The sequence below is a fragment of the Colletes latitarsis genome, chromosome 4, assembly GCF_051014445.1.
Source record: "Colletes latitarsis isolate SP2378_abdomen chromosome 4, iyColLati1, whole genome shotgun sequence".
NCBI classification, from domain to species: Eukaryota; Metazoa; Arthropoda; class Insecta; order Hymenoptera; family Colletidae; genus Colletes; species Colletes latitarsis.
Genome location: NC_135137.1, coordinates 8,938,926 through 8,951,751, shown reverse-complemented (window position 1 = coordinate 8,951,751; position 12,826 = coordinate 8,938,926).

The following is a 12,826-nucleotide window of genomic DNA, read 5'->3' as shown; positions in this document are numbered from 1 at the left end:
CTAAGCTAGACCTAACATGCGTTATCACCAAAAATATTCTTCGAAACCTGATTAATCGAATGTTTCAGTGTGGTACCACACTACTATGTAATCCAAACCGGAAAAAACCTAGGATCTGTTCAACAAGTATGTGAAGAATGCGAAACTATGAGTCTGATGAAGGCAAATCTCAAGCCTAACCTATACCTAACATGCGTTATCATCTCAAATATTGATCGAAACCTGGTTTAATCGACTGTTTCAGTGTGGTACACATTAATGTACACGGTAATGTGTGGTACACATTACTACGTGATCCAAACCAGAAAAAACCCAGAATCTGGCCATCAAGTATGAGAAATATGCGAAAGTATGAGCCTGATGAGAGCAAATCCCAGACCTATCCTAGACCTAACACGCGTTATCCCCTAAAATATTGATCGTGACGAGGTTTAGTCGAGTGTTTCAGTGTGGTACCACATTACTACGTGATCCAAACCAGAAAAAGCTAAGGATCTGGCCAACAAGTATAAGAAATATACGAAAGTATGAGCCTGATGAGAGCAAGTCCCACACCTAACCTAGACCTAACATGCGTTATCCTCTAAAACATTGATCGAGACCAGGTTTAATAGACTGTTTCAGTGTGGTACCACATTACTACCTGATGCAAGCCAAAAAAAGCCCAGAATCTGGCCATCAAATATGAGAAATATGCGATGGTATGAGCCTGATGAGAGCAAATCCCAGTCCTAACCTAGACCTAACATGCGTTATCCTCTAAAATATTGATCGAAACCGGGTTTAATGGCCTGTTTCAGTGTGGTGCCACATTACTACGTGATCCAAACCAGAAAAAACCCAGGATCTGTTGAACAAGTTTGTGAAGAATGCGAAAGTATGAGACTGAAGAGGGCAAATCCTAGACCTAGCCCAGACCTGACATGCGTTATCCTCTAAAATACTGATCGAGACCAGCTTTAGTCGACTGTTTCAGTGTGGTACCACATTACTACGTGATCCAAACCAGAAAAAGCCCAGAATCTGCCCATCAAGTATGAGAAATATGCGAGAGTATGAGCCTGATGAGAGCAAATCCCAGACCTAACATAGACCTAACATGCGTTATCCTCTAAAATATTGATCGAAACCAGGTTTGATGGTCTGTTTCAGTGTGGTACCACATTACTACGTGATCCAACCAGAAAAAAACCCTCGATCAGATCAACAGGTATGTTAAAACTGCGAAAGTATGACACTGATGAGGTCAAATCCCAGACATAACACAGATCTAACATGCGTTATCCTCTAAAATATTGATCGACACCAGGGTTAATGGACTGTTTCAGTGTGATACCACATTACCACGTGATCCAAACCTGAAAAAGCCCGGGATCTGGCCAACAAGTATGCGAAGAATGTGAAAGTATGAGCCTGATGAGAGCAAATCCCAGACCTAACCTAGACCTAACATGCGTTATCCTCTAAGATATTGATCGTGACCAGGTTTTATCGACTGTTTCTGGGTGGTACGCCATTACTATGAGACCCAAACCAGAACAAACCCAGGATCTGTTCAAGAAGTATGTAAAGAATGCGCAAGTATGAGACTGAAGAGGGCAAATCCCAGACCTAACATAGACGTAACATGCGTTATCCTCTAACATATAGATCGAGACCGGGTTTAATCGACTGTTTCAGTGTGGTCCCACATTACCACGTGAACCAACCAGAAAAAAACCCTCGATCAGATCAACAGGTATGTTAAAACTGCGAAAGTATGACACTGCTGAGGTCAAATCCCAGACATAACACAGACCTAACATGCGTTATCCTCTAAAATATAGATCGAGACCAGGATTAAGCTACTGTTTTAGTGTGGTACCACATTACTACGTGATCCAATCCAGAAAAAACACAGGATCTGTTCAACATGAATGTGAAAAATGCGAAAGTATGAGCCTCATGAGGGCAAATCCCAGACCTAACATAGACGTAACATGCGTTATCCTCTAACATGTAGATCGAGACCAGGTTTAGTCGACTGTTTCAGTGTGGTACCACTTTACTACGTGATCCAAGCCAAAAAAAGCTCAGAATCTGGCCATCAAGTATGCGAAAAATGTGAAAGTATGACCCTGTTGAGTGTAAATCCCAGGCCTAACCTAGACCTAACTTGCGTTATCCTCTAAAATATTCATCGAAACCAGGTTTAATTGACTGTTTCAGTGTGGTACCACATTACTACGTGATCCAAACCGAAAAAAGCCCAGAATTTGGCCATCAAGAATGAGAAATATGCGAAAGTATGAGCCTGATGAGTGCAAATCCCAGACCTAACCTAGACCTAACATGTGTTATCCTCAAAAATATTGATCGAAACCAGGTTTAATTGACTGTATCAGTGTGGCACCACATTACTACGTGATCCAAACCAGAAAAAGCCCAGAATCTGGCCTTCAAGTATGAGAAATATGCGAAAGTATGAGCCTGATGAGAGCAAATCCCAGACCTAACCTAGACCTAACATGCGTTATCCTCTAAAATATTGATCGTGACCAGGTTTTATCGACTGTTTCTGGGTGGTACGCCATTACTATGAGACCCAAACCAGAACAAACCCAGGATCTGTTCAAGAAGTATGTAAAGAATGCGCAAGTATGAGACTGAAGAGGGCAAATCCCAGACCTAACCCAGACCTAACATGCGTTATCCTCTAAAATATAGATCGAGACCGGGTTTAATCGACTGTTTCAGTGTGGTCCCACATTACCACGTGAACCAAACCAGCAAAAGCCCAGGATCTGGCCAACAAGTATGCGAAAAATGTGAAAGTGTGACCCGGATGAGGGCAAATTCCAGGCCTAACCTAGACCTAACATGCGTTATCCTCTAAAATATCGATCGAAACCATGTTTAATTGACTGTTTCAGTCTGGTACCACATTACTACAATGATCCAAACCCGAAAAAGCACAGGATCAGGCGAACAAGTATGAGAAGTATGCGAAAGTATGACCCTGATGAGGGCAAATTCCAGGCCTAACCTAGACCTAACATGCGTTATCCTCTAAAATATCGATCGAAACCATGTTTAATTGACTGTTTCAGTCTGGTACCACATTACTATGTGATCCAAACCAGAAAGAGCCCAGAATTTGGTCATCAAGTGTTAGACAAATGCGAAAGTATGAGCCTGATCAGTGCAAATCCCAGACATAACCTAGACCTAACATGTGTTATCCTCTGAAATATTGATCGAGACCAGGTTTAGTCGACTGTTTCGGAGTGGTCACACATTACTACGAGATACAAACCAGAAAAAGCTCATGATCTGGCAAACAAGTATGAGAAACATGCGAAACTATGAGCCTCATGAGGGCAAATCACAGACCTAACCCAGACCTAACATGCGCTATCCTTTGAAATGTTGAACCAGACGAGGTTGAATTGACTGTTTCAGTGTGGTATCACATAACTACGTGATTCAAACCAGTGAAAACCCAGAATCTGCCAACAAGAATGAGGAATATGCGATTGTATGAGCCTGATGAGATCATATCTCAGACCTAACCTAGACCTAACATGTGTTATCCTCTAAAATATTGATCGAAACCAGGTTTAATCGACTGATTGAGTGTGGTACCACATTACTACGTGATCCAAACCAGAAAAAACCCAGAATCTGTTCAACAAGTATGTGAAAAATGCGAGAGTATGAGCCTGATCAGTGCAAATCCCAGACATAACCTAGACCTAACATGTGTTATCCTCAAAAATATTGATCGAAACCAGGTTGAATAGACAGTTTCAGTGTGGTTCCACATTACTACGTGATCCAAAGCAGAAAAAGCCCAGGATCTGGCCAACAAGTATGAGAAATATGCGAAAGTATGAGCCTCATGAGGGCAAATCACACACCTAACCCAGACCTAACATGCGTTATCCTTTGAAATGTTGACCCAGACTAGGTTTAATTGACTGTTTCAGTGTGGTACCACATTACCACGTGATCCAAAGCAGGAAAAGCCCAGGATCTGGTCAACGAGTATGCAAAAATGCGAAAGCATGAGCCTGATGAGGGCAAATCCTAGACCCAACTCAGACCTAACATGTGTTATCCTCTAAAATATTGATCAAAACCATGAATAATCGACTGTTTCAGTGTGGTACCACGCTACTATGTGATCCATACCAAAAAACCCAGGATCTGATCAAGAAGTATGTGAAGAATGCGAAAGTATGAGCCTGATGAGTGCAAATCCCAACCTAACCTAGACCTAACATGTGTTATCCTCTAAAATATTGATCGAAACCAGGTTTAATGGTCTGTTTCAGTGTGGTACCACATTACTATGTGATCCAAACCAGAAAAAAACCAGGATCTGTTCAAGAAGTATGTGAAGAATGCGAATGTATGAGACTGAAGAGGGCAAATCCCAGACCTAGCCCAGACCTGACATGCGTCATCCTCTAAAATATTAATCGAGACCAGGTTTAATCGACTGTTTCAGTGTGGTCCCACATTACCACGTGATCCAAACCAGAAAAAACCCAGGTTCTGTTCAACAAGTATGTGAAGAATGCGAAAGTATGAGTCTGATGGGGGCAAATCCAAGGCCTAACCTAGACATAAGATCCGTTATCCTCTAAAATATTGGTCGAAACCAGGTTTAATTGACTGTTTCAGTGTGGTACCACATTTCTATGAGATCCAAACCAGAATGAGCAAAGGATCTGGCTAACAAGTAAGAGAAATATGCGAAAGTATGAGCCGGATGAGGGCAAATCCTAGTCCCAACTCCGACCTAACATGAGTTATCCACTAAAATGTTGTTCAAAACCATTTTTAGTCGACTGTTTCTGTGTGGTACCACACTACTATGTGATCCAAACCAGAAAAAACCCAGGATCTGTTCAAGAAGTATGTGAAGAATGCGGAAGTATGAGACTGATGAGGGCAAATCCCAGACCTAATCCAGACCTAATCCAGACCTAATATGCGTTATCGTCTAAAATACTGATCGAGACCAGGTTTAGTCGACAGTTTCAGTCTGGTACCACATTACTACGTGATACCAACCAGAAAAAGCCCAGAATCTGGCCATCAAGTATGAGAAATATGCGAAAGTATGAGCCTGATGAGAGCAAATCCCAGACCTAACCTAGACCTAACATGCGTTATCCTCCAAAATATTGATCGAAACCAGGTTTAATGGTCTGTTTCAATGTGGTACCACATTACTATGTGATCCAAACCAGAAAGAGCCCAGAATCTGCCCATCAAGTATGAGAAATATGCGAAAGTATGAACCTGATGAGAGCAAATCCCTGACCTAACATAGACCTAACATGCGTTATCCTCTAAAATTTTGATCGAAACCAGGTTTAATGGACTGTTTCAGTGTGGCACCACATTACTACGTGATCCAAACCAAGAAAAGCCCAGAATCTGGCCATCAAGAATGGGAAATATGGGAAAGTATGAGCCTGATGAGTGCAATTCCCAGACCATACCTAGACGTAACATGTGTTATCCTCTAAAATATTGATCGAAACCAGGTTTAATTGTCTGTTTCAATGTGGTACCACATTACTATGTGACCCAAACCAGAAAAAACCCAGGATCTGTTCAAGAAGTATGTGAAGAATGCGAAAGTATGAGCCTGATGAGAGCAAATCCCAGACCTAACCTAGACCTAACATGCGTTATCCTGTAAAATATTGATCGTGACCAGGTTTAATCGACTGTTTCTGGGTGGTACCACACTACTATGTGATCCAAACCAGAACAAACCCAGGATCTGTTCAAGAAGTATGTAAAGAATGCGCAAGTATGAGACTGAAGAGGGCAAATCCCAGACCTAACCCAGACCTAACATGCGTTATCCTCTAAAATATAGATCGAGACCGGGTTTAATCGACTTTTTCAGTGTGGTCCCACATTACCACGTGATCCAAACCAGCAAAAGCCCAGGATCTGGCCAACAAGTATGCGAAAAATGTGAAAGTATGACCCTGATGAGGGCAAATCCCAGACCTATCCTAGACCTAACTTGCGTTATCCTCTAAAATATTGATCGAAACCAGGTTTAATTGACTGTTTCAGTGTGGTACCACATTTATACGTGATCCAAAGCAGAAAAAAACCCTCGATCAGGTCAACATGTATGTTAAAACTGCGAAAGTATGACCTGGATGAGGTCAAATGCCAGACCGAACACAGACCTAACATGCGTTATCCTCTAAAATATAGATCGAGACCAGGGTTAATGGACTGTTTCAGTGTGATACCACATTACCACGTGATCCAAGCCTGAAAAAGCCCGGGATCTGGCCAACAAGTATGCGAAAAATGCGAAAGCATGAGCCTGACGAATGCAAATCCCAGACCTAACCTAGACCCAACATGTGTTATACTCTAAAATATTGATCGAAACCAGGTTTAATGGTCTGTTTCAGTGTGGTACCACATTACTACGTTATCCAATCCAAAAAAAGCCCAGAATTTGGTCATCAAGTGTTAGACAAATGCGAAAGTATGAGCCTGATCAGTGCAAATCCCAGACATAACCTAGACCTAACATGTGTTATCCTCTAAAATATTGATCGAAACCAGGTTTAATTGACTGTTTCAGTGTGGTACCACATTTCTATGTGATCCAAACCAGAAAGAGCAAAGGATCTGGCTAACAACTAAGAGAAATATGCGAAAGTATGAGCCTGATGAGGGCAAATCCTAGACCCAACTCTGACCTAACATGAGTTATCCTCTAAAATATTGATCAAAACCATGTTTAATCGACTGTTTCAGTGTGGTACCACACTACTATGTGATCCAGACCAGAAAAAACCCAGGATCTGTTCAAGAGGTATGTGAAGAATGCGGAAGTATGATACTGATGGGGGCAAATCCCAGACCTAATCCAGACCTAATCCAGACCCAACATGCGTTATCTTCTAAAATACTGATCGAGACCAGGTTTAGTCGACTGTTTTAGTGTGGTACCACATTACTACGTGATCCAAACCAGAAAAAGCCCAGAATCTGGCCATCAAGTATGAGAAATATGCGAAAGTATGAGCCTGATGAGAGCAAATCCCAGACCTAACCTAGACCTAACATGCGTTATCCTCTAAAATATTGATCGTGACCAGGTTTAGTCGACTGATTCTGGGTGATACCACATTACTATGTGATCCATACCAGAACAAACCCAGGATCTGTTCAAGAAGTTTGTGATGAATGCGAAAGTATGAGACTGAAGAGGGCAAATCCCAGACCTAATCCAGACCTAATCCAGACCTAACATGCGATATCCTCTAAAATATCGATCGAAACCAGGTTTAATTGTCTGTTTCAGTGTGGTACCACATTTCTATGTGATCCAAACCAGAAAGAGCAAAGGATCTGGCTAACAAGTAAGAGAAATATGCGAAAGTATGAGCCTAATGAGGGCAAATCCTAGACCCAACTCTGACCTAACATGAGTTATCCTCTAAAATATTGGTCGAGACCAGGGTTAATGTCATCAAGTGTTAGACAAATGCGAAAGTATGAGCCTGATCAGTGCAAATCCCAGACATAACCTAGACCTAACATGTGTTATCCTCTGAAATATTGATCGAGACCAGGTTTAGTCGACTGTTTCGGAGTGGTCACACATTACTACGAGATACAAACCAGAAAAAGCTCATGATCTGGCAAACAAGTATGAGAAACATGCGAAACTATGAGCCTCATCAGGGCAAATCACAGACCTAACCCAGACCTAACATGCGCTATCCTTTGAAATGTTGAACCAGACGAGGTTGAATTGACTGTTTCAGTGTGGTATCACATAACTACGTGATTCAAACCAGTGAAAACCCAGAATCTGCCAACAAGAATGAGGAATATGCGATTGTATGAGCCTGATGAGATCATATCTCAGACCTAACCTAGACCTAACATGTGTTATCCTCTTAAATATTGATCGAAACCAGGTTTAATCGACTGATTGAGTGTGGTACCACATTACTACGTGATCCAAACCAGAAAAAACCCAGAATCTGTTCAACAAGTATGTGAAAAATGCGAGAGTATGAGCCTGATCAGTGCAAATCCCTGACATAACCTAGACCTAACATGTGTTATCCTCAAAAATATTGATCGAAACCAGGTTGAATAGACAGTTTCAGTGTGGTTCCACATTACTACGTGATCCAAAGCAGAAAAAGCCCAGGATCTGGCCAACAAGTATGAGAAATATGCGAAAGTATGAGCCTCATGAGGGCAAATCACACACCTAACCCAGACCTAACATGCGTTATCCTTTGAAATGTTGACCCAGACTAGGTTTAATTGACTGTTTCAGTGTGGTACCACATTACCACGTGATCCAAAGCAGGAAAAGCCCAGGATCTGGTCAACGAGTATGCAAAAATGCGAAAGCATGAGCCTGATGAGGGCAAATCCTAGACCCAACTCAGACCTAACATGTGTTATCCTCTAAAATATTGATCAAAACCATGAATAATCGACTGTTTCAGTGTGGTACCACGCTACTATGTGATCCATACCAAAAAACCCAGGATCTGATCAGGAAGTATGTGAAGAATGCGAAAGTATGAGCCTGATGAGTGCAAATCCCAACCTAACCTAGACCTAACATGTGTTATCCTCTAAAATATTGATCGAAACCAGGTTTAATGGTCTGTTTCAGTGTGGTACCACATTACTATGTGATCCAAACCAGAAAAAACCCAGGTTCTGTTCAACAAGTATGTGAAGAATGCGAAAGTATGAGTCTGATGGGGGCAAATCCAAGGCCTAACCTAGACATAAGATCCGTTATCCTCTAAAATATTGGTCGAAACCAGGTTTAATTGACTGTTTCAGTGTGGTACCACATTTCTATGAGATCCAAACCAGAATGAGCAAAGGATCTGGCTAACAAGTAAGAGAAATATGCGAAAGTATGAGCCGGATGAGGGCAAATCCTAGTCCCAACTCCGACCTAACATGAGTTATCCACTAAAATGTTGTTCAAAACCATTTTTAGTCGACTGTTTCTGTGTGGTACCACACTACTATGTGATCCAAACCAGAAAAAACCCAGGATCTGTTCAAGAAGTATGTGAAGAATGCGGAAGTATGAGACTGATGAGGGCAAATCCCAGACCTAATCCAGACCTAATCCAGACCTAATATGCGTTATCGTCTAAAATACTGATCGAGACCAGGTTTAGTCGACAGTTTCAGTCTGGTACCACATTACTACGTGATACCAACCAGAAAGAGCCCAGAATCTGCCCATCAAGTATGAGAAATATGCGAAAGTATGAACCTGATGAGAGCAAATCCCTGACCTAACATAGACCTAACATGCGTTATCCTCTAAAATTTTGATCGAAACCAGGTTTAATGGACTGTTTCAGTGTGGCACCACATTACTACGTGATCCAAACCAAGAAAAGCCCAGAATCTGGCCATCAAGAATGGGAAATATGGGAAAGTATGAGCCTGATGACTGCAATTCCCAGACCATACCTAGACGTAACATGTGTTATCCTCTAAAATATTGATCGAAACCAGGTTTAATTGTCTGTTTCAATGTGGTACCACATTACTATGTGACCCAAACCAGAAAAAACCCAGGATCTGTTCAAGAAGTATGTGAAGAATGCGAAAGTATGAGCCTGATGAGAGCAAATCCCAGACCTAACCTAGACCTAACATGCGTTATCCTGTAAAATATTGATCGTGACCAGGTTTAATCGACTGTTTCTGGGTGGTACCACACTACTATGTGATCCAAACCAGAACAAACCCAGGATCTGTTCAAGAAGTATGTAAAGAATGCGCAAGTATGAGACTGAAGAGGGCAAATCCCAGACCTAACCCAGACCTAACATGCGTTATCCTCTAAAATATAGATCGAGACCGGGTTTAATCGACTTTTTCAGTGTGGTCCCACATTACCACGTGATCCAAACCAGCAAAAGCCCAGGATCTGGCCAACAAGTATGCGAAAAATGTGAAAGTATGACCCTGATGAGGGCAAATCCCAGACCTATCCTAGACCTAACTTGCGTTATCCTCTAAAATATTGATCGAAACCAGGTTTAATTGACTGTTTCAGTGTGGTACCACATTTATACGTGATCCAAAGCAGAAAAAAACCCTCGATCAGGTCAACATGTATGTTAAAACTGCGAAAGTATGACCTGGATGAGGTCAAATGCCAGACCGAACACAGACCTAACATGCGTTATCCTCTAAAATATAGATCGAGACCAGGGTTAATGGACTGTTTCAGTGTGATACCACATTACCACGTGATCCAAGCCTGAAAAAGCCCGGGATCTGGCCAACAAGTATGCGAAAAATGCGAAAGCATGAGCCTGACGAATGCAAATCCCAGACCTAACCTAGACCCAACATGTGTTATACTCTAAAATATTGATCGAAACCAGGTTTAATGGTCTGTTTCAGTGTGGTACCACATTACTACGTTATCCAATCCAAAAAAAGCCCAGAATTTGGTCATCAAGTGTTAGACAAATGCGAAAGTATGAGCCTGATCAGTGCAAATCCCAGACATAACCTAGACCTAACATGTGTTATCCTCTAAAATATTGATCGAAACCAGGTTTAATTGACTGTTTCAGTGTGGTACCACATTTCTATGTGATCCAAACCAGAAAGAGCAAAGGATCTGGCTAACAACTAAGAGAAATATGCGAAAGTATGAGCCTGATGAGGGCAAATCCTAGACCCAACTCTGACCTAACATGAGTTATCCTCTAAAATATTGATCAAAACCATGTTTAATCGACTGTTTCAGTGTGGTACCACACTACTATGTGATCCAGACCAGAAAAAACCCAGGATCTGTTCAAGAGGTATGTGAAGAATGCGGAAGTATGAGACTGATGGGGGCAAATCCCAGACCTAATCCAGACCTAATCCAGACCCAACATGCGTTATCCTCTAAAATACTGATCGAGACCAGGTTTAGTCGACTGTTTTAGTGTGGTACCACATTACTACGTGATCCAAACCAGAAAAAGCCCAGAATCTGGCCATCAAGTATGAGAAATATGCGAAAGTATGAGCCTGATGAGAGCAAATCCCAGACCTAACCTAGACCTAACATGCGTTATCCTCTAAAATATTGATCGTGACCAGGTTTAGTCGACTGATTCTGGGTGATACCACATTACTATGTGATCCAAACCAGAACAAACCCAGGATCTGTTCAAGAAGTTTGTGATGAATGCGAAAGTATGAGACTGAAGAGGGCAAATCCCAGACCTAATCCAGACCTAATCCAGACCTAACATGCGATATCCTCTAAAATATCGATCGAAACCAGGTTTAATTGTCTGTTTCAGTGTGGTACCGCATTTCTATGTGATCCAAACCAGAAAGAGCAAAGGATCTGGCTAACAAGTAAGAGAAATATGCGAAAGTATGAGCCTAATGAGGGCAAATCCTAGACCCAACTCTGACCTAACATGAGTTATCCTCTAAAATATTGGTCGAGACCAGGGTTAATGGACTGGTTCAGTGTGATACCACATTACCACGTGATCCAAACCTGAAAATGCCCGAGTTCTGGCCAACAAGTATGCGAAAAATGTGAAAGTATGACCCTGATGAGGGCAAACCCCAGGCTTAACCTAGAGGTAACATGCGATATCCTCTAAAATATCGATCGAAACCAGGTTTAATGGACTGTTTCAGTGTGGAACCACATTACTGTATGATCCCAACCAGAAAAAGCCCAGAATCTGGCCATCAAGTATGAGAAATAAGCGAAGGTATGAGCCTGATGCGAGCAACTCCCACACCTAACGTAGACCTAGCATGCGTTATACTCAAAAATATTGATCGGAACCAGGTTTAATCGTCTCTTTCAGTGTGGTACCACATTACCACGTGGTCCAAACCTGAAAATGCCCGAGATCTGGCCAACAAGTATGCGAAGAATGCGAAAGTATGAGCCTCGTGAGTGCAAATCCCAGGCCTAACCTAGCCCTAACATGCGTTATCATCTAAAATATTGATCGAAACCAGGTTTTATCGACTGTTTCTGGGTGGTACGCCATTACTATGAGACCCAAACCAGAACAAACCCAGGATCTGTTCAAGAAGTATGTAAAGAATGCGCAAGTATGAGACTGAAGAGGGCAAATCCCAGACCTAACCCAGACCTAACATGCGTTATCCTCTAAAATATAGATCGAGACCGGGTTTAATCGACTGTTTCAGTGTGGTCCCACATTACCACGTGAACCAAACCAGCAAAAGCCCAGGATCTGGCCAACAAGTATGCGAAAAATGTGAAAGTGTGACCCTGATGAGGGCAAATTCCAGGCCTAACCTAGACCTAACATGCGTTATCCTCTAAAATATCGATCGGAACCAGGTTTAATCGACTGTTTCTGTGTGGTACCACGTTACTACGTGATCCAAAGCAGAAAAATTCCAGGATCTGTTCAACAAGTATGCGAAGAATGCAAAAGTATTAGTCTGATGAGGGCAAATCCCAGGCCTAACCTAGACCTAACATGTGTTAGCCTATAAAATATTGATCGAAACCAGGTTCAATGAGCTGCTCTATTGTGGTACCACATTACCACGTGATCCAAACCAGAAAAAACCCAGGATCTATTCAAGAAGTATGTGAAGAATGCGAAAGTATGAGCCTGATGAGAGCAAATCCCACACCTAACGTAGACCTAGCATGCGTTATCCTCAAAAATATTGATCGAGACCAGGTTTAATCGACTGTTTCAGTGTGGTCCCACATTAATACGTGATCCAAACCAGAAAAAACCCAGGTTCTGTTCAACAAGTA